This window comes from Zerene cesonia, chromosome 27 (assembly GCF_012273895.1).
Source record: "Zerene cesonia ecotype Mississippi chromosome 27, Zerene_cesonia_1.1, whole genome shotgun sequence".
Taxonomy (NCBI): domain Eukaryota; kingdom Metazoa; phylum Arthropoda; class Insecta; order Lepidoptera; family Pieridae; genus Zerene; species Zerene cesonia.
In genome coordinates this window covers 1,955,942-1,963,479 of record NC_052128.1, presented here as the reverse complement: position 1 = coordinate 1,963,479, position 7,538 = coordinate 1,955,942, and the positions used below count along the sequence as shown (strand labels likewise).

At 30.0% G+C, this 7,538-nt stretch overlaps 1 protein-coding gene across 1 annotated transcript in view; it reads left to right on the top strand.

Annotated features, from left to right (window-relative positions):
* Positions 1 to 914: 914 nt before the first annotated feature.
* LOC119837489 (head-specific guanylate cyclase) overlaps positions 915 to 7,538 on the top strand; it is a 93,022-nt gene continuing 86,398 nt past the window's right edge. The window contains exon 1 of the mRNA XM_038363081.1: positions 915 to 1,114. The gene's annotated coding sequence lies outside the window, so the exon portion shown is untranslated. The remainder of the gene's footprint in view (positions 1,115 to 7,538) is intronic.

Sequence of the window (7,538 nt, the reverse complement as noted above, 5' to 3'; positions counted from 1 at the left end):
CTAACTAAATAACAAAGTACATTTGAAAGTTTCAAAGATGTTTTTCAGTTCCTGCGATTAAGACAAGTAATAACATATCGAGGTTAAACAACGGTTAACATGTTCATGGATTGGATGGGTGGTTTTTTACAGTTGCTCTTTAGATCGTTTGTACTGAACCCTTAGTGTCGCGAGTTCGACTCGCACTTGACCGATTTTTTCTATTAAATACAAAGTTACTTAATATAAAGTAAACCGGTAATAAACACGTACATGAAAGTCAGACTATTACACTATTACTGACATTATAAAACCGTTTAACTAAATTAGATACTGACACTTCTTAATCCAGTTAGACGCGACCTTTGGCATTTTCAAGAGAATCATAAGAAAGCCTGAGTAAATCATTGTTGTATGGATATTACGATGCGTTTTATTTAGTTTATATATTATAATGTAATAAAATATAGCTTTTAAAGAAGAAGAATTAAATAAAATCGTAATTCGTTTTGTTATTTGATATTACATGGCAAATAAAGTACATTTATTTTCATCAGTTCTAATTAAGTACTACATTAATTATATTCTCATAAAATTTAGTACTAATTTCGCGCAAAGCCTGTAGTAATTATAACATGATTCACTTATAAAGTAACTGCACTTATTCAAATTAATGGGAAATGTCCTTAAAAATATCTCTAACACCTACATTTTAATTTTAAAGATATTTTTATATTATATTTTAATAACAATAATAGAACCACTTGAAACTAAATCGATTATTAATTTAAATGTACAGTTCAGCACAGAAGTATAAACAAATGCAGTTCAAATGTAAAAAAATGCGGAATAGCGAGTGCGATACAGAGCGAACGATTATAATCCGTATCGAATGGGTCATAAGACCAGTCGAGTTTGCTACACTGAGTCAAGCGTGCGCATTGTCGCTTCGATATGGCGTAGCAGTGCCGCGTAGACTCCACAGGGAGCGCTACGTCTATGCGCTACGAAACCGCGGAATTCGAAATTAACATTGTACGTGATCTGTGAACTGTGTTTATTTAATTTGTATGGATATTTAATTCGTGTTTTGTGCGAGACTGTACATTTGTGGGTTATGAAGATATTGTATAAGGTAAATTAATTATAAAAGTTAAAAGTTTAAAAGTTTTATTTTCATGATGTTGATGTAAAATAAGGTGTTTATTTTTTTGTGTCCTATATGAGATTTAAGAGTTACAACATTTTGACAAAATTTATCGTTTGTATCGTATTCGTATTTCTATTCTTTTTATATCTGTTGATAAAATGTAATTTTAGATAAGTATTTTTAGATTTGTTTATTTATTATTTTGAGAGTTTTAAACTGAAACAATTTCCTGCAAAATATTTGATAAAATTAATTATTCCAGATTTTTATAAATTTAGATGAAAAACGTTTGAGTACACTTAGGCGAATGCGTGAGCCATTTCACGTTTAATATAAAATGTAAATATCAGAAATGGCAAAACTATTAAGAGTTACAATGCAGCCTTGCCCGTGACCTAGTTTTAATGACCTAAATACTTAAAAAGATGAACATATCCTTGGGAATTGTTAAGCCGCCTTATACTTAATTAGGGACGCTAACTTTTCGCATCAAATTGATAAGAGGCTTACTGAATGTTTCTATGACGACACACGTTGTAAGCGTACCTCCATTTTAGTTAAATATAACTTTAGTTTTACCTTTATACTTTTTAACTTGTATTGTAACGAATATTTATAGTTTCATTTAATTTTTATTTGGAAAGATTCGCATCATTGTAAATCTTTGTTTTTCTATTACTCTGTCTGTTATTTCAATATTGTACGTATAACATGGCTAAGAGACTGAATACTACAGTAATAAAATAAATTGAACCTACCTATATTTTACTTTTTTCTGCTTATTGTCCTAAAATGTATTTACTTGGAATCTTATGCCATTTGATAAATTATAATACGTATGATCGTTACATTGATTTTAAAACTACCGATAGCCTTAGAACGTCGTCATAAAATGCAGTGCTACCTAGTTTGCGTCACTGTTTATTTATAGAATAATTACACTCCAGTATAACGTCAACACCATAATTTCTTGAGTATGAGATAATGGTGGTGCAATCTCGCTGGAAAACACTTGCCTTTATAATTCAGTAGTGGTCCGTTTTAGCTTCGCCTTTGTTATATAATAAATATATAATATCACTCAGGGTACGAAATATTTTTTACTAATCGATCCAGTAGTTCTTGACATTAGCACGTCAAATAAACGAACTCTTTAGTATTATATTATTATTATAGATACTCCGTATGGTGAACTATGAAGTAGATAATGAAATGACACCATCTCCTGAGGGAGTTGATTCACTCATATACTTTTTTTATTAAAGCACATAAAATGAGTTTTTTTTTTATTAATTAGATTAGTAGTTTGTTATAGTCTACATAAATTCTATTCCTGGTATACAGGGTATTATAGCATTTCAATACTGATAAAGAATATATGTTGAATGATACCTTCGTGTTATAGAGTCATTAATCCCCTGTATTATTATTAAATACGAATTAATACTGCAGAAACAGCAACATATTAAAATCTCTAGTTGACTCTGGTCTTCAGTGTTGTATTTAATCATTGAAATACAAGAATTAAAACTTATTATAACACATAGAGGAAACCTGTAGATGAAAACGAATTCAAGTGTAATTGTTATCTCTATTTTGTGAATCCATATATCTTATAACTTGCCCTTTGATTTTTTAAACTAACCAACCAAACTAATAAACCAACAATTTCATATTACATAGAGTAGATTATAGCGACAGAATTTCTTTACGGTATGTTTCATGTATCCTTAAATTATGTGACTGTGTTTTTGTTTGGTTTTATAATTCCGCATGTTTTCAACCGATGGACGTGATTGTTTTTGTGATTAAACTTAAATTGTTTTAATTTGATTCCAAATTAGTATCTGGAGAGCAACCGCCCCTCTCAGGTACATTGGTGACCTTTAGAAATTAAAAACTTTTTAACGGATTTTAAACGCGATTTATTTATTATATTATTAACCCGACGTTTCGAACACTTTACTCGGGTCTCCCCGTGACCACGCTCGGGTCGCGTTTAAAATCCGTTAAAATGTTTTTAATTTCTAAATATATAATACTCGCGTAAAATCAAACACAAGAAAATACTATTGGTGACCTTTTTTGTTTGAAAATACTGCTACCCGAATGAAATGAAATTTTCAACTAAGTAATGTATTTTTAGTATACATATTTTAAGACAAAACTATTAAGGTACCTTAGCTTTATGCCATAAAAGTTCACAATTGGTTTTTAGATTTTCCACTACAAAGTTTCATCCAAATTTGTTCAATGGTAGCATGAGGAAGCGACAGACCGACAGAGTTTACTTTTTATTTTATATTATATGGTCCTCCAACATAAATAGGATATATAGATAATATAAATGAATTCGTAACTATAATATTAGTCTCAGTATTTTGTTTAAAACAAAGACAACCATAATAAATAGTTTGTATTTATTAACTTTTTCTCTTGCTAATCACACATAATAATACATATCTTCAAGTAATTATCGATTATTACCTTGTCGCAATTATTAAAATCCAACCATTATATTACTATGCCAAACGTTATCATGATAAAACAACTCTTAATATAGTTAATTAATATGAATGTATTCAGTGAATGAAAACAATTTTACAAACTCATTCGGTAAAGCACACTTAATTGAATACGTAGGTGTAATCACCTTTAACCTGAAATGCGTTTTATAATGAAACGAACATAATATGAAATTTAAATTTGTAAATAGCCCTTTAAGTATTTTGCGTCGATTCATGCTGTATTCAATTTTATATAGTTGAAGATATAAATTATAATTATTAACCACAACCACTGAATAGTGTAATTCTCTAACAGTTCTGTTGTTTAAACAAAGTCGTGTTCAATACATGGATATTAATTAATATAAAATGTTCGTTACCACATAATTTATATCACACTATCACCCCCCCTTCGCCCGTGGTACATATATAGTCTAATGCCTTCCTCAATAAATGAGATATCTATAAGAAAGAATTGTTCAAAACGGTCCAGTAATTGGTGAGATTAGCGCGTTCAAACAAATAAACTCTTTTATAATATTAGTATAGATTTGATAAATTGTTATTCTATGATTATATTAAGATACATAAGCTGTGATATTATAATATGTTAGCAATATTATTTATTTGAAAGTAGTTTGTAATTCGAGGTTATACCAAAAATGACTATTTATAAGGTTACTTACATATAAGAAACTTCGTAAATGTGAAGTGTTATAGCCTTCTTCCTTGACACACCTGGTACCTTAAGTATCTATGCTATTAGTAGCGTAATATAATATGATAAACGGTGTGGAGCTGTGGTAGGAAGATATTTGTGTTCATGTTCTTGTATGTATTTAAAACAGTAAAGCACTTAATGTTTAATTATTTTTGTTATTTCTATTGATGCCTTTTTACTGAGAAGTAGGTTAGGAAATAGGCCACCTTCACACTCGGGAATTACGCTCGCACATTCAGTTAATATAGTAATCCCATTTATAACTTAATTATCTTATATTTAACCAACTTCAAAGGAGGTTCTCATTGTATTTTTGTGCTAGATACCTTATAATTTTTGATAATTGAATTGATTTTAGTTAAAAGGATATAAAAAAAGCTACACGTTAAATTTTGTTCTAATCCGTTCTGACAATTTGCGATTTGGTTTCTTATTATGTATCGTAATTAAACTTATGCTAAATGAATACCAGCATAAGTAAACTTCTTGAAACCAACCTGACTTGTTTGGAAGGTGCTTCATTTCAGTAATTAATAGTAATAATATAATATGAATTTCATTTATGAACCTAAATTTTGACCCTTGTACCTATTAAAAGTAAAATATTAATAGTCTTTTAATGGAAAAGTTGTTCAAATAATTATATACCAAATGCAATGTAAATAGTAAACAGAAAAAACTCGCGTGTTCATTAGAATGTTTCATAGTCGTGAGTAAATTACTATCTTTAATTATTACCCGTTGTAAGCAGTTAATATTAATGAAAAATTGTTTTACGAGAAAGGGAATTGTTGTTAAATTTCTAACCATTACTTAAATATGAGCGTAATTTTCGTTAGTATTGGATAATTTTTAGGCATTTCTAAAATCTATACTAATAGTATTTCCTTGTGTTTGATTTTACGCGAGTATTATACATTTAGAAATTAAAAACGTGTTACGGGTACACTCCCTGTGACCACGCTCGCTGTAAAGTGTTCGAAACGTCGGGTTAATAATATAATGAATAAATCGCGTTTAAAATTTGTTAAGAAGTTTTTAATTCCTAAATATATACTAATATTATAAAGCTGAAGAGTTTGTTTGTTTGAACGCACTAATCTCAGGAACGACTGGTCCGATTTGAAAAATTCTTTCAGTGTTAGATAGCCCATTTATTGAGGAAGGCTATAGGTTATATATGTACTACGAGCGAAGCCGGGGCGGACCGCTAGTTTACAAATAAATATTGGAAAAGTCATTTTTGTAATTATTATATTTTAACCAATGTCAATAAGAATCGAGGACCTTCACCATTCAAACATAAACCAATAAAGACCAAATAAACATCTGGTAATTTAAGTTTTTAACGCGATTTCTTTTGTTACAACTAGTCGTAGCAAAGCCGTTTATTTACAATTCGTTATTATATTACTAACTAGGAAAAAACGCGTTATAATGCAAAAGGGCTTTATAATGTATTTTTTTGGAAAAAGATAAATCAATAAACATGAATGAGTATCGCCCCAATGAAAAATATAAGGCAATTAACTTTTTCCTTGTCCAGTTCGATACAAACCTTATATTTATTATATTAGCAGGGTAGGGTATTGTTTTCAAAGGAAGGAATACGTGCTCGAATCCAATCTTTCATACGAATATATTTATTGAATTTTCAGGCGGATATTCAAATCTTATCATCCATTCCTTTACCCACCTGTGGTCAGACTGGAAATCTCAAACTACATATGTGTTTCGATGAACTGGCTTGTTTTTACTTAAAGTTTATGTACAATGACTTATTTATTTTTATATGCGCCTTAGCTATTACAAAATTTGTTCTTGCTTTTTATGAATTAGGATGTTAAATACATTACAAAGAAATTAACCTTTCATCCTTTGACTAAGGTAATATATATAAAAGGTATTCTAGTTACTAGTTGATATGATACAGACATATTTTACATCTGTTTCTAATCGATTCTCATTATAGGCACGTGGGTGATTAATCTGTGGCTTGCCAGACCCTGTTGCTTTTATCTTCACCGGGTAAACTAGGTTCTACATTCAAACAATATATCATAGTAGTAGCTTAGAAACCGTAACCAGATATGATTTCGTCATTATAGGTGTTTATGAATAAAGACAGAATTAAATATGGTATGTACTCGGAAGTTAGAAATACTACAGACTAACAATCCATACAGTTATTCAACGATAATGTATAGATAGTCAATTGTGTGGGTCGTGAATAGCGAGCCCGATACACATACACGTTGTTGTTAGCAGCTCGGGACACTATTTAGGGGCTGTCGCGAGTATATATTAACGTCATTTTACTCATTAACATATTATTAACTTGTGACTGCACTACTACATAATATCTGCTATTTTTATTTCAATATTTTAAGAAAATTTGTATTTATTCCTTGAAATTACACATAGAAAAATTAATTTTCTCCCAACACTATGCTGAATTAATACCAGTCATGGATTATGATGTCATACTTTGCGCTCGATTTGGCGCCGATCAATAAACACAAGTCATTTCGGATCACTTCTGGATGACTCAGTCGGAGCTCGTTTATAAAATCCTGAATATAATGAGATTTACCTCTGGGATTTTTTTTTTGTAAAATGAGCCCTAACGGCCAATGAATAAAGATCAAATTTGAAGAATTATGTTTTTTTTTGTTTCTGAGAAGTCCGATATATTTAAATAAAGTATGTACGTACAAAAAAATCTAATTTATTGTCATGTAAAACTATAAGATAATATATATCCCGTTTTATTTCAGTCCCCACGTAGAATCGTCGCAAATCTAACCTTACGCACCTACACACAAAGATAAATATTAATTATCAGGCGCAATTTCATATGTTGTATTACGTACATATATAAAAATGATAGAAGCCGAAGCCTTAATGCAGATATTAAATAACTCATGCATTCTATACAAATGGAATCATCCTTAACCTTTCAAAGACCGAAACAGACAATAGTAATTTATACAAAGCACGCTCGAACACGGAATAAAAGTACGTTGTGGAGAAAAGCTTTTAGGAGCCAATCTTGATACGGAGGCTCTTAAAACCTACGAAAGAACAGATTTAAACGGCAAGGACTTTATCTGATTTTATCAAGCCAATTTTCTTTTTTTATTCCATGGAATATATTCAGTGATCTTCAATTAGTGTATAT